The sequence below is a fragment of the Vicia villosa genome, linkage group LG1, assembly GCF_029867415.1.
Source record: "Vicia villosa cultivar HV-30 ecotype Madison, WI linkage group LG1, Vvil1.0, whole genome shotgun sequence".
In the NCBI taxonomy this organism is placed as follows: domain Eukaryota; kingdom Viridiplantae; phylum Streptophyta; class Magnoliopsida; order Fabales; family Fabaceae; genus Vicia; species Vicia villosa.
The window spans coordinates 142260293-142276848 of record NC_081180.1 but is presented as its reverse complement, the minus strand read 5'-3'; the positions used below and the strand labels follow the sequence as shown (position 1 = coordinate 142276848).

Here is a 16556-nt window from a genome sequence, read left to right as displayed (position 1 = left end):
TCTAACAACCTTAACATGCATTTCAATCATAGATCTAAAGCTTTAGAAACTTACAAATTGAAGGTGATTGAGATGCTTTTGAATGTAGTAGAACAAGTAGATGGAGCCTTTGATGTAGCCTTGGAAGTTGGTTTGCAGAAAATCTCAGAGAGGTTGAGTTTGAAATTGGTTTAGGGTAAATGATTTGGGGGGGAGGGGCTGTTTTGTTTAAACTGCAAAATACGCAGTATTTCCAAAATGCACTTTCGAAATGGTGTTTTCGGAAATGCATTTTTGAAATAAGAAAAAACTGAAAGAAAAAAAAAAGTGTTTTCGGAGATTTTTTTACTTCGAAAATGCATTTCCGAAGTAAAGGGGCAGTTGTGAAATTTCGCTGGAGGTCACCAAGAAGATAGGGAAGTGGATAAAAAAATTCTCAATTTTGAACTAAAAATATTGCACTGATGTTAATTAATGTTTAAAAAAATGATAAATACATGAAATGACATTCGCTGAGACTTTTGTTAAATTATTGATTCATTTAATGTGGGACGGAGGCTGCTATCATTTGCTGCTAATTGAAATCATCAAAGGATGGATAGTTCATTAATTTGTTTAAAAAATGGGTCTCTTATTTTCTTTTTTCTAATTTCTTTTTTACGGATTCCTTATTTTCCTTTTTCTAATTTACTTTTAAATAAAATATCTAAAACTAGATATATTTTTATATTTAGTGATTGAATATTGGTTTTTTTTATTTTTTATTTTTTTACAGCAAGAAACTAAACCATTTCATTAATAATAAGATTGTAAATACAAGTAGGTACATCGTTAAAAATGTGAAAACTAGCAAGAGATGGAGCCGCCTTAGCCAAAGCATGAGCAACCTCATTAGCTTGTCTTCTAATGAACTTAACCTAAAAGTTTCTAGTAGAGTGAGTCAGAACCTGATAACAAACTCGAGCAATGGCGCCAAAATCTGAGTCGTTTGGCTTAGGAAGAGTCACACTATCCACTACACTTTTAGACTCCGACTCGAAGCCACATTATCATAGCCGAGGTCCAAAACCCAATTAATAGCAGCTAAGAGACCAAGAGCTTCGTCGGTATCAACATCAGTAATAGGAGAAAACCATTTTGTCCGAGCTATAATAAAAATACCCTCATCATTTCTGATACAGGCACCTATACCAACCTTGTTGCTAGAAAAAGATGCATCAATGTTGCATTTGACCCAACTGCTGGGTGGCTTACACCACTTAGGATCGGTTACTGATTGATCTATAGGAGAAGCTATGTTTCTGGCCTGTTGAGCATCTCGCCAACCTGATAAAAGATGCGAACCTCGCAAGCAGATATTATCTGGAGAATCCTCGATTTGATTCCAAAGGGCATTATTTCTACTTTTCCAAATACTCCACAAGATAGTAGAAAAGACCGCCTGATTTTCATGAGTAGAGACCTGCAAAAAAGAAAATACAACAGAACTAAAATCTCCTCCGTTATTGACTAGCTGCTGAATAGTTTGTCAAAGCCCCACTTTTTCCCAACAGACAATACTCTTAGGACACTGAAAATACAAATGATTATTATTCTCATAACCATTCCCACATATCACACAACTATCAGGACACCCAACACCTTTGTCAATGAGACGTGTTCTAGTAGGGACACAATTTCTACATAAACGCCACAGGAAGTTCTTGACTCTTGGAGGGATCTTTATATTCCAAATTAAATCCCAATTATTATTAATACGCAGATGAGAGGTGTCTATGGCTTCGTTGACACAGTAACAATAGGCACTACACACAGAAAAAATACCATTCTTCTCAAGATTCCAAAACACTCTATCCTCATGTACCGCTTCGAATAATGGAGTGTTTGCAATTTTCTGCGCCACTTCACCACCTATTAACGGATAAATCAAATTCAACTTCCATTGTTTGCTGGTTGGGTTAATAAGATCCGAAACTTTGAGATTTGCCACCATCGGATTGTCGGGCCACAAATTAGTAACCGCAGAGCTGTCGTATAACCAATTTTGATCCCAAACCGAGATGCACTCGCCCGTACCAATGCTCCACTTGTAACCTTTGTCGCTACCGCGAAAATTAACAAAGTCGCCACTAACATATTTATCCTGAAAAGGAAGGGAATGCCAGCAAACCACAAAACAAAACAACGGTCCCACGACCAGAGAAAAAGGGTAAGGGAGTCGGTTACGCGAGGGGAAGGTATTAGCACCCCTCGCGCGCATCGTACTCGATGGTATCCATGCATGTGTCTAAAACTATGGGTGTGTAAGCAAACTACGCTAATCTGGACTAAAATGAATGCAGAATGTAGGGAAAAGAAAGGATTGTGCTCGCACAGGCCCTACCCCGCTGCCTACGTATCTGTTTTGCAGAATCAGAACTACCGTAGCTCGACTAACTAGTTTCTGTTTGTTTTGTGTTTTTTAGGTGAACGAGTTACATTCACACTCCGCTGCTCGACCTTTGGAGACTTATGCTGGGAATGGAGCGGAAATAACAAGCTCTTAAGAAAAGAAAATCAAAGAGTGTGGTTTGTGTTTTAAAGAATGCATGAGGAAGACCTAAGCAAAGGGGGAAAGCTTGCTACCTAATGTTATCATACAAAGGGTACAAGTCTAAACTAAACTAACAACCTATGGGGAGAAAAGCGAAAAGCAAACAAGAATATCACACAAACGAGCTCCGCTCGTAAAGCAAACAAGACCAACGGCACTGGCCGAGTGGTAGAAAAGCGGTCCCGCCATAGCCAAGGGGAGCGAATCACCCGAGTCAACCAAGCATTAGACCTCGTAAAAATGATCGGGCCATAGACAAGAGGAGCGAGTCCCTCTCAGCAACCAAGCCGTCACAAATCTGAAAGGAAAACAGTGCGTGCGTACACCGAGCATCAACGTCGAGCGACGCGAGCTATAGGAAAGGCGGGGGTCCGGCTACATGAACCCTTTTCCTGAAATACTCGATAACAAGATCTTGTGCAGGTTCGGATGCGAGCAACGCGTAGCGTGCGCATACCGAACGGACTCGATGAGACTAGGCGGGGGTTGGTTGCTAACCTTTTCCGCATGCCTTCCATGAGGACTTAACGAAGTGCCATATATGACTTATTACACCGTGACTCCCTGCCGCGAAGCACAAATGTAAACATACCAACAAAAACAGAGCCTCTTTTGAGGACTTGGCCAGATGAATGTCTAGGTCCTACTTCTCATGTTATAGGATGATGCGGAAAGCGGTAAAAGGGACCAGGAGACAATACCGAACGGATAGCAAATCCGCAATGATCTAGCAAGCGTAAGCAGAGAAGTCCGGAATAATTAGCGTAAGCCATCATCAAGCAAAGCGAGTCAGAAAGCGTCGTCGTGAGAATAAATCACAAGCGACATGTGGTACGCGTCGAGCATAACCACACAAGCAACCTGCAGGAGGACACAAGCCAGACAATACAAGAATATACATCTCAATGAATGAAAGATCAGATGAATCGATCGGAAATATGTTTGTGTCCCACAAATAAAGTGGAACACGATGCAAATCAAGTCGCATCGAAAGCGAATTCGTGTACCACAAATAAAGTGGAACACGAGGCAATCGAATCACAATCGAAGGCTATCTCAAAGTACCTCGCACATCTCAACAAACAAATCAATAGTAACAAGGAAGCACGCTATAGAAAATACTAGCAATTAAGTTCTAATTAAATCCTAAAAAAAAATCTAACAAAATTAAATTGTTTTTTTATGGCATTTTTATCTAACAATAATAGAACAAAACTATGTAAGTAAACATCTAAATTCTAACAAGGAAAAGATTACATGTTTTTGATTATTTTTATCATGCTCAAAATCCAACAAAATTATTGAAATTATATTTTTGTATTATGCTAAAAATGTTAGAAAACAAACTAGCTTAAAAACTAAATCTAATACAAAAAAAAAAAACATGCATACAGTGTGTGAAAGTTGAAAACAACGGTGCAGTCAGTAGGAAATTGGCGCAGCCCAATGGCTGGTGGCCCAAACAGTCTTTTTGTAACTCATATTTTTATGGCCAAAGAAATGTTGGACTCAAATGGAGGTAAGATCTAGCGATTTGCATATGAAGGCCCAAAGTCTATGTCCAGTTTTTATTTGATCCGATTTGCATCAGATTTTGTTAATCTCAATTAGTACTAATCAATCCATTAAACGTTAATTAAGATGATTATGGACAAATAAGAGAGAGCTTAGGGTTACAAACTTGCACGTTCTTCTTCCTCTCTCAAACGAACTCGCGGCGGCAACGAACTCCTCCTCAACGCCATTCTGCCACTCACCGCTGTGAACAACCGCGACAAGAACACTACCTCACCCGTCACCTCGCTAATCTCTCGCTCTCGTCTTCTCTCAACAATCTTCTCTCACGTTCATCTCTCGGTGCTTCCGATCTCACTCAATCAAACGTGATTTTCTCAGTCTTCGATTTGTTTTCAAGCTCTCCGATTCGCTAATGAAATTTGTAAGAATATCAGGTACGCGTTGAACCTTTTTCTCACTTCTTCCTGAACTTGACTGCGCCTTGTGTTGTGCCTTGAACCGCAACATTGTGATAATGATGCGGTTGTTGTCCGCAGGTTATGGAGTGCGTCGAAGATCGATGTGCAATGAAGTTGTTGATGAACGGATGAAGCGGTTATGACATTGCTTCAGGACTGCCTCGATGAGATGATGATTTAATGATGACGATTCAGAGATTCCGAGAGAGTGAGAGAGAAGATGAAGGTGATGTGATGAGATTTTTCTGTTGAAGTTTTCTGAAGATTGGTGAATCGGTGGTGATATTGAAGATGTGTGGATGAAGGTTCAATCAAGAGCTTAAGAATTCTGTTACAGATTTCCTCTTCTTCTCATTTCTGTTCTGAGAATGTTTGTTATGTATTTTTTTTTTCTGAAAATTTTGTTACAGGTTTTGTTGAAGATTGAAGAAGAATCGAGTTATGGCGGAGAAGTCTTGAAGGTGATTCAATTCATGAAGATTGCAACGGTGATGATTATTGCTGTGAGAGAAGGTTGTTACGATTGAAAAAACGAAGAGAGATTGAAGAGGTTTGAAGAAGATGAATGAATATTCAGAGATTGAGATTTTTTGGTTGAGGAGTTTGTTCCGTTTTTTGTTATTCTCGATCTTTTTCTGTTATGTGTTATGCTGGTTTTTTGATCCTTTCTTCAACAATTCTTTTTTCGAACCGATCTCCAGTTGTGGGTCCGGTTTATTATTTCTTATTTGCAGGATGGCTCAGATTTGGATTGCAGAATGAAAACTGGAAACAGGAATTGAAGATTGGGTTATGGGCTTTTTCATTATAATGGGCTATTTCCTTTGTAATTCAATTTTTTTTTTAATGAATAGCATGGACTTTTGTAATTTGAACATGGTTTGTAATGAACAAGGGCTTGGACTTTGAGATTTTATGATGAACTTGAACATTTGAATTTGGAATTTTAAATGAGTGTTTGAAAAATAATGGACAAGTGATTTTTATAATGAACATAGTGAATATTTGGACATGAGATGAATTCTTGTAATAGCACCCTTTCTCGACTTTGAAAATCGCAAGGTTATCTTTTTTCAAATGAAGCTTGAAATTCAACTCCTCCTTCCAATGCTCAAATACAAATCTCAAACCCTTAACTTGAATCTGGTGATAAATTTGTAACGCCAACAATGGCAACCCGTGAACTTGGATCCTTGAATAGAAATGGATGATATTTGCAACCCGGACCCTTGCATTACAAATCATAAATGTTGAGACGAAAGACATGCTTCAGACCATAGAGAAACTATTTTGTTATTTTTCTTCGATTTTTGACTGACAACATAAACGTCTTTGATAACTTATAGCACAGAAAAGAGGGCAAATTTTGGGGTGCAACACCCTCCTCGCACCACAAATTTAGCACTCCAAATACTACGCCAGACGTAACTCGGATTATGTCCAATCTCTGAATTAAGAAAATCACACTTGGGAAAGTATCTAGCCTTGTAAAGGCGCGAAACCAAGGTGTTAGGCTTAGTCATAAGGCTCCAAGCTTGTTTGCTTAACATGGCATAATTGAAAGCACTTAGATTTTTGAACCCCATACCACCAAATTTCTTAGGCATAGACAGCTTGTCCCACGATAACCAATGAATACCTCTTGAGTTATCTTTTGTATGACCCCACCAGAACGAGTTCAACATTTTTTCAATTTCATCAATCAAGGAGGAAGGAAGTAAGAAGATACTCATAATATATGTCGGAATAGATTGGAGAACATATTTTATAAGCGTTTCCCTACCTGCTTCCGAGAGACTTTGACTACTCCAAGTGTTTATCTTCTTCCAAATTCTGTCTTTGATAAACTTGAAAGTAGCTTTCCTGTTTCTTCCTATCATAGAGGGGACTCCAAGATATTTTCCGGTACCTAAAACTTGTTGAACTCCTAAGGTACCAGCCAAGAGATTTATAAGCCCAGAATCAACATTTCTACTACAATAGAATTCAGACATCTGGAAATTGATAGCTTGACCAGAGGCTTCTTCATAAGTGGTAAGAATATTCTTCATCATATTTGCTTCGCTAATAGCTGCTCTGAAGAAAAGGAAACAATCGTCGGCAAAAAGTAAATGAGATATAATGGGAGCATTCTTACAAATATTGGTTAGTCAAATATTAGGGATATCAAATATTAGTTTTACTAGATATTTATTTGTATCTACTTTATCACTAATATTTGATTTTTTTTTTTCAATTATATTAATTAATTTTTTGTGATCTTGTTAGGTTACACTAAACTACCATAGATCTAAATTGCATAAGAAGATAAAAGCATAAGAAATAACTTTTCAGATTTTCATTCAACAATCAACAAGATAGGTCATACAATATATAACTAAGGAATATATAACTAAGGTTTAGATGAGTTATTGGGCCATGGGCCAATTAACCCAATACAATAAAAACTATAACATAAGGCCTAATATTAATAATACTATTAATAATGATAAAAATCTTTAAGTAAAATAGATTCTTTTCTTTCTCTAATGAGCTTTTTCTTAACAGATCCCTTAAAGTAATTTTTGGTAAAACTTCTTTTAGGATTTTCTAGGACTATATATGTGTTTTTTTTAGTTGTTGACACATATTTTTAAGGATTTATAGACTAAGATTTTTAGATTTGGTTTTGATCAGAAGTAATCCGCTTGGATGGGTGTTTGTGTCTTTTCGAGCAATGTGACAGTTTTAGTTACTTTGAGTCTGAGTTAAGATTAGTATTAAGAGGGGGGTTGAACAAGGCGCCCTTTAGCTCATTTTCATTTCTTACAATTTGGTTGAAGGTCTCAATGGGCTTTAGATTTAGATCTTTTTTCAATATTCAGAGTAAGTATACTTACTTGTGGTATGAAGGGTCTTCTGATTTGATAATCTCTCACCTTTTAGATTTTAAGACTTTTTTTCATTAATTTGTAGATGATATATCTCTTTTATTTTTCCGAAATAACTGATGGGTGTATGAATAACAAAGTAGAAAAATAAAAGTGCAGTAAAGAAAATGACAAAAGATGGTTCCCATTTACAAATAAGGGTAGTCTAGTCCATCCACAAAATTTTATTATGTTAAAAATTAGGAAATTTCTTTACCCACCTCCCTATTTTCTTGATCACCTCTGGCGAAATTCCGAAAATGCCCCCTGTTTCGAAAATGCATTTCCGAAATCACTTATTTTATGAGAAAAAAGGTGATTTCGGAAATGTACTTCCGAAAACACGAAAAAAATGTGTTTTTGGATGTGCACTCCCGAAAACACCACTTGAGGGGTGTCTTCGGAGATGAATATCCGAAACATTCCAATTTTTGGTCTTGAAATGTTTCGGATATACACTTCCGAAAAAATACAGTAATTATAAAAAAATTAAAATCAAGGTGAATCAATACAATTAATAGAGTATAAAATCAAGATGAATCAATAAAATAAGGTGAATCAATAAAATCAAGGTGAATCAATACAATTAATAGGGTATAAAATCAAGATGAATCAATAAAATATAAGGTGAATCAATAAAATCAAGGTGAATCAAAATTTCCTAAACAATTTTAAAGTTAAAAATTATTTTACTAACTTATATAAATTAAAAACATTCTAATTTCATAAGTAAATTTTGAATTATATAAAATTAAATATAAAATTTATTCATTAAATAAAATTTAGACAAAATCTTTTAAACTAAATGAAAATCTTTTTTTCATTAAATAAATAAGGTAAAATTATTTTTAAATAATCAAATTTCTATTTCACGTATTTCTCTCATTGCGTATTTTCGATAATTACTTAATTTGTTACTAATAAAATAATAATATCTTATACTAAAATAAAATATCTCAAATCATTTTATTCATACTTATATGCACACATCAAATTAAATTCTTCTAATATAATATAATATATTATTATATGCCCCCACATTAAGATATATTTCAAGCAAATTAAAAAGGAACATATCAATATCAATATATTATATAATCACAAAAATTTTGTTTATAACAAAATATTTCTTAACTCCACAATCTTAACTCAAATAATTATATAGTAAATAATATTAGAATTTAGTTAATTGATATTAATATGAATCAATTGTAATAAATAGCATCATCTAACTTATACGAATATACAATTTAAGGATATAATAAAACAAAACTCTTTAATATTAAAAAGACATGTTTTCTTGCTTTTAGTACATGTCTTAGCCAATAATATATCATTAACGGATTTATATAAATTTAATATCAATTTAGCAAAACTAAATGATAAATTTTAAAATATGAATCACAATAGAAATATATAATTATTATTATTCATAACTCCTAAATTATAGCAAAATATATAATTATTATTATTCATAACTCATAAATTATATTATATCAAATTTATGATATGTGAATTAATTAATATTCCAAAATTTTTAATTTTGGGAGGTTTTTTCGGAGATGCATCTTCGAATTAATCAAAATTCCAATTTTTGGATTTTTTCGGAGATACATCTCCGAAGTCTGAAAAAATCTAAAAAAAAAAAAGGTGTTTTCGGAAGTGCATCTTCGAAAACACCCCCCATTTGGTGTTTTCGGAAATGCACTTCCGAAGTCGGGGAAAATTTAGAAAAAAAATACTTCGGAGATGCATCTCCGAAGCAGGGGTAAATTAGGATTTTCGCTGGAGGTGACCCCCATAGGGAGGGGGACAAAGAAATTTCCTAAAAATTATTGCAGTCTCACACTAAGACTCTATTTACAATCTTCTAACAAAATCAAGAAAGCACACACAAAAGGTTTTCTTAGCTAAATTTTCAAAGATTAGAATATTCTAACTAGAACAAGTGGAAGCAATTTTACAGAGTTAGCTTATCAGAAATTGTTTCTTCTCAAAAAATTACATTTTAGATTCTTTTTGCATTTATATACTTGAATCTATTTTAATTTTACAAGTAGATTTTAAAGGATTTCATCAAAATGACATCTTAATCTTCTCCCCCTTTTCGTCATAATAAAAAAGTTTAGGATATGAATAACTGAGTTTAAATTTGATTAAGCAAAAGAGATCAGTGAGAGAAAAATATAAATACAGAAACAAATCAATTTCATTAACATAAACAGAAATATAAACAAGGTGACAATAACCATACATAAAATAAATAAACTTACACTTAAATCATAAGAACTAGAAGATACAAAAGGAAATTTAAATAAACACCATAAAAATCAATAAAGGACACAAGTGACTAAAACACAAGTGACTATTTTAAGAGAATAAATGATTGTCAAATGTGTCAGAACTTTCATAAAAAAGGACAAAGTCTGAACCAATTTTGATTCTTTGAAAGAATTTGACAAGACCAGCCTTGGAGATAAGTTCAGAAAAGACTCTGCCATAAGGCATGAAAGAATTCTCTAGTCTTCTGGAGACCGTAACAGATTCTTTTAGGTGGTTAAAGATAGTTTGAGGGCAGTTGATGGGAACACAGGTAAGAAGGCGGAAAATCAGGAATTTGTCATTATGGAATATAATATCCTGGTTATCTCCTCTTAGTTTTAGTTTGGTTAAAATAAAACTAAACCAATCTTTTGCTAGAGGCATAAGAGATTCTGGTTTGGTGGTTTCATAGTCTTGTGTACTATGATAAATGGTTAAGATTTTCTCAGCAGGAGTGTGCATGAGATCGGGTTGTTTCGTAGTGACACCCTTTTGATCGCACCCAATGGCATCAACAATGGAGGAGGGAGTTATGATAAATGAAAAACCTAGTATGCTAGATTGAATGCAGTTATTGATGTTAATAAAAGCATATTTCCATAATTTTTTCACAAGAACAGAATAAATTGGTCCTCTAAGCATGGTGATATAACTGATCCATCCTTGAAAGTGAACACTTAGGAAGAAGTAGTCATTTGTTCATGTTAGATTTAGACGTTTCTCATAAATAACTTCTAACATATCTTCATCTCCATAGGAGGTTTTGGTTGTCATGGTGAAATGAGGGAGTTTAAGGGACAAACGATAGTTTTGAGGAAGAGACACGAAGGACACTTAGGAGAGGAGAAAACATGATGATCAAAGGGAACTTATTTAGTCACGGAATCTATCAATTTTGGAAGACCCGGAACATTTAAGTGATGTTAAACTCGAGAAAATAAAAGACCAGCATTTTCAAGACACTTGTTAGAGGGATAAATGCAAGACAACAAACAGTAGAAAGATAAAGATTGTATTTAACTAGATTTATACTCAATTAAAATGTGCCTTAAAAGCTTTCAATAAAAACATATAGGGTAGAGAGATTTTTAACAATTTTCAAGAACATTTTCACACTGCTCGAAGTAAATACATTATCATGATAAAGTTGACAAATTCCGATCAAACTATTAATTTTAACACACGTGACATAATATTCTCAGAGTCTAGTAAGTTTATTACTTGAGATATTTCTGACTTAGACATCTTTTAACTTGTAAAGGTATCTTAAAAAATATTTAAAAGATTTTGGAAAGCAATCTAACCTGATACGCTTTATCTTCAGATAATCTTACCATTTTCAAATACTCAATGTTCTTTTAACATGAGTTCTTCTTGCTCAGAAACCAAATCTTCAAACATCATTTCTGGAGGTGTTTCTTCATAGATAATCTTATTCTAGAGTCACTCAATCTTTCTTCTTGTAACCATATCTTCATTAGGCATCACCCTTTGAAACAATGGAACGTCAGATGATCTTGATACATTATCTTTTCATAAATGTTTCATCTTTTACAACCCTTAGTTTCTTCTTAAGATTCTTCAGAAGAAAAACTGGAGACTCTGGGAGAATATTAACCAGCTTTATTTTGCTAGTCAAAGTTATCATCAAATACACAAGTTGATTCTTTTACCACAAAGGTTTCTTGTATGCGTACATTGAAGCCTTTAAAACCTTTAAAGCATTCAAGTAACATAGAATCAAATATGTGTGAAAGCATTAAATTTTCTTTACGCTTTTTAGAACATCATTAAGTGAAAACAAGGAAAGATTGGTCTTTAATTTGTTTAACACTCATGTTCTTTGAATTTAGTCAAGAATACTGACAAGTTCATATTTCTTTTCATTGATAAGAACAAATTATCAAATGACATTCATATGAAGTTGTGTTAATACATTAGGAGCTTAATACCAAATGTTTTGGATTGTTCATGAAATAATCAATGATGATTTCTTATCAAAACAAAACACTAATAATCACACTAAATCCAATAATAAACGAGGTTCATTGATTTAGATGGTGATTACAAACAAAGTAATGAGAATAGAAACATTTTAACAATGATTACTCAATATAATCAAATGTTTCACAATTTTCAATGCTCAATACATCATCATACCCTTCATTTCTTATCCTATTCACCATTTTTGCTTTGATGAGAATTTTAGATATCACTCTTCCATAGGGAATGAGAAATGTTATCAGGTTCCTTGAAGCATCCTTATCATTTTCAAATTCAACAGTATCCTCCGTATCATTGTCACGTAACCTATCACTCCTTATCATTCTCAACTTCAACAGTATCATCCTTATCATTGTCACATTCAGCACCAACCTCCTTATCATTCCCAACTTCAACATTGCCATCCTTCCCAATGTTAACTTCAACAACATCATCATCCACATCAAATCCATGAACTGCCTCAGCCTCATCTATTACATCAGGATTATCAACTCCATGCTTCACCTACAGATCAACCAAGTCAAATCCACTAAGATCTTCAATGAATTTCAACACATCAGTATCACTATTTAAGGGTCTAAGTCTTCTACTAAAGTTAAACCTAGGGTTCCAATACCATGGACTTTTCACGTTAAAATACCCCTCACTTTGAATCAGAGACTCCATATCCATATAGGATATATAGTCAACATCAGTCTTCCAACTCATTTCGATCATAATCCCACCCACATACATTTAACAGGTGAGTGTACAAGTTCACCCTTGTGATGTAATCTTATCATAATTTTGTGAATCTTTGCTGGCCTGTTACAGAAATTTAGGACCACTTTTAGGGTTTATACCTATGTATCTAAAATAGGAAAGAATCATAGACATACCTGACACAAAACTTAATCTCTTCGTCAGTTTTCCATGAGCCTTGTCCTTTGTCCATGATTACAGAAATGGAAGAAGCGCCGCTACAAACAAGTCGAACAAGACGAATGGTTAAAAGATTAAAAAATGAAACATAGATAAAAATGGAAGAAGTGTTTCGTATACCTCTGAGAAACATTGGAAGAATTGTGGAACTCTGAACATCTATGGAAGAGTTAGGGCAAATTTAACAAGAAGAAGATGAGAGTTTTGTATTATATCATGTTGGTTTAATAAATTGATTCACTTACATTTTTTTTCAATTATTAAAAATAGAAAAAGAATCGTGGCACTAAACAGTGTGTGTCACGTCATTAAAATGTTGTTTTGTCAAAGGGGACCCAAAAAACGAGTGAATTTTAGGGACCAAAAAGCTAGTTTTTTTCTTAAACAGCGTGCAAAAAGTTAAGTATATCAAAATAGGGGACCAAAAGTACATTTAAGCCTTTTTAAAATTATCTCTAATTCAAAATTTATTTCCACAAAGTTTAAATTTTGGAAAATTTAAGCCCATTTGATAATAGCACACACATTGCAACTGTCCATGAATGACTAAACTATATAAACACAAATATATTTGACAGTTTCTTTATGGACCCCCGAACCTTCTTGGAAATCCGCGGAGAAATTCCAAAAATGGCCATATATTTCGGAAGTGCATCTCCGAAGATCTAAAAAAGGGCTATTTCAGATATGCATTTCCGAAATACCTTTTTTTTAAAAAAAAAGGTGTTTTCGGAAATGCATCTCCAAAATGTTGATTTCGGAGATGCATTTCCGAAATAATCTGCGTTTTTCAAATAACAACACAGAGCCACCCCCTCTCCTCATTATACCTAAAACCAAAATTTTTGTTAAAGTTCCCCCGATTTCTTCCAACTTCCAACTTGCTCTACCACATCAAAGGCAACAAAAGCAACTCAAAGGCTCGTTCAAAGGAACCTAAAAGCTTGAAAAAATTGTAAGTGTTCAAACTCAAACTCTATAATTGATAGTTTATTTAGTGTTGTTAGAAATTAGTAAAATGCAGTAAGTTGTAGTTATTGTAGGTCAATGGAAAAGGCTGAGTGTTAAAAAATGAAACTTGAATGGGTTTAGGGCTAGAAGATGAGTTCTGCAACAATGGTGGAAACGCAGGGGGATTCAGAAGTTCATTTCCGAAAACACCTCCATGACCAGTTTCAGAAATGCACTTCCGAAATGCACTCAGAATTGTTTTTTTATTTTCTTGATTGTTTCGCCTTCTTACGGATTTCAATTTTTTCAGGAAATGGCAGGAAACCCCGCACGACTTAAACAGGGTAGGGAGACCCAGACTGCATTGGCTCGACGCGAGCGGGCATCACAGTTGGTATCGACACGGGGACGGGACTGAGTACCCGTCCAACCGGATGATGCGCCTACTGGTTCCTCATCTGGATCTAGGAGTCGGCTGGCTCGGGCGTCTTCCTCTCGTGAGGTGGTACGTGAGGAGGAGGTGAGACACAAGGAGGAGGAGATACCTGATGTTCTCCCTCCGCACGGGGAGGAGGAGGAGGATGTTGTAGCTGGTTCTGGAATTGGCGGGTTGTGCATGACCGGATATACCACTATCAGCCACGACATGCAGGGGGCTTTCGTGGAGCGGTGGCACAAGGAGACGTCTTCTTTCCACTTTCCTGTTGGGGAGTTCACGATTACCTTGCACGATGTTCAGTGTCTGTTCCACCTGTCGATCAGAGGGAGGCTGCTGCACCATTCCCGGATACAGAGGTTCGAGGCGATTGAGTGGATGGTCGACTATCTGGGTATGGACCCAAACATGGCTGATTATGAGTGTCGGGAGACGAGTGGGGCCCATATCCGATTCTTCATCTTGAGAGAGTTGTATGAGAACCACTTAGTGGCGGCGGAGTACGAGAGCAGGAGGGTGACAGGCTTTTTACAGAGTATCACCGTGCCTGCGCTCTACGGTGCTGGTTCATGTTCTTGGTAGGCACTACACTCTTTGTGGACAAAAGTGCAACCTACGTCGACATGACATATCTCAGCTACTTTATGGACCTGGCTACCATTAACCAGTGGAACTGGGGGGCAGCTATTATGGTATACCTATACTAGAAGCTGAATGAAGCCTCCAACTGGAGGACCAGGCAGTTGACTGGATCTTGCACACTCCTGAAGGTACGTTTCTTTTTAATTATTTCACATTTATTTATGGTTCATATTTATTTTTAACATATTATCGTATTTGTGTTTTAGGGCTGGATCATCTCGTACTTTCCCCGCATCCACAGCTTCGTCATTGATCTTGCATACACTGACGCTTTGCCCAGGGCCGCCCGATAGCTCAATTGGTAGCAGGAATTGCTATGAATATGTACTTAACCCCTAGGTACATGGTTCGATTCCTGCGGGAGGCAAAAACAATATTTCCTGGGCAGCCGATAAGCGGACCTAGGGGGATTATTGATTAAGCCGGTAACATGCTCGGTTGGCCGACACGGTTGATGCGTGCAGCGGATATCGGGGTGTTACATTAAAAAGGCGCCTTTTAATGTAACACCCTGGATTTCCGCTTACCCCGCAGGGCTTCCGGCCTACCAAGCATGTCACCAGCTTAATCAATAATCCCCCTAGGTCCGCTTACCGGCTGCCCAGGAAATATTGTTTTTGCCTCCCGCAGGAATCGAACCATGTACCTAGGGGTTAAGTACATATTCATAGCAATTCCTGCTACCAACATCCGTTGGACGACATTCACCGACTACCGTGATGTTGTCACATTCGACTGCATCACGTCATACTCTGGATGGTTGGCATGCGGGGCCAACACCATGGTGAGGTACCTGTCGGAGCGGTGCATGAGGCAGTTTTCACGTGTGCAAAAGATACCGAGGTCGTCGTTTGAGGCTGCTCCCGACACAGTTACCCGAGTGGAGCTCACTGTTATATTTGAGGACTGGGCGCATCATTTGGTCGTGGAGGAGTATCGGCGTATGGTGGCCACCCAGGAGTGGCACTGTGTGGAGGGGTACGTCACATGGTTCTATCGGGTGTCACATCCTCTGATGACACTCGACGCTCCCGGAGCTCCTGGGCCAGTACACGAGGAGATCTTGGAGAACCAGTAGGCCGATGATGACCATGCCACTGATCTTCTGCCGATATGCCAACAGATAGAGATGCTTGGGCGGGACGCATTGGACCGAGGTATCATTGAGCACGGCGGTCCAGAGGCAGTTGTCATCGTGGAGAGGATGGTTGGTGACGCGGTCGGTGCGGCGGTATATACAAGGCAGAGGAGGTCTCGGGGAGTTAGGGTTAGGCATACTCAGTAGCAGTTGCCTATTTATTTTCTTTCCTTGACTTTTTGTATTCGGGTTGTATTATTTTGACATTTACGTACGTACACTATTTTTGTATATATAATATTAGTATTTTATTCAAAATTATGTGTTATATTTGCTTTATATCGTTTAATTTAAAATACGGGAGGGACTAACCATTGTTTATAAAACAAAAAAATAACTTCCTGCATATTTCGGACATGTATCTCCGAAAACACCCAAAAATGTGAAAATGAGTGTATCTCCGAAAACAGTCCTACATTGGTGTTTTGGGAGATGTTTCTCCAAATTCTGGAAAAATCTGAAAAAAAAAAAAAAAAAAAAAAAAAGACTTCAGAAATGCATCTCTAAAATTAAAAGTATTTTGGAATTTTCAGCAGAGATTTTCCCCGGGGGCTATAAAAAAATTGTCCCTTTCAATGTAAGACTTACAGATTTCACCGTGGGTACATATATGAACAATATTCCATGTGGACCAGAATGTTATTTTTTTATGTATTCTCAAAAATGTAATTTTTAAATTTGAAAC

The 16556-nt window shown here is 36.2% G+C and overlaps 1 long non-coding RNA gene across 1 annotated transcript; it reads left to right on the top strand.

Moving 5' to 3' along the window:
* Positions 1-4192: 4192 nt before the first annotated feature.
* LOC131618494 (uncharacterized) lies at positions 4193-5499 on the top strand. Its single transcript, XR_009288869.1, has 3 exons — positions 4193-4524; positions 4627-4853; positions 4959-5499. It is a non-coding gene; the product is annotated as an uncharacterized LOC131618494 (long non-coding RNA).
* The last annotated feature ends 11057 nt before the right edge of the window (positions 5500-16556 follow it).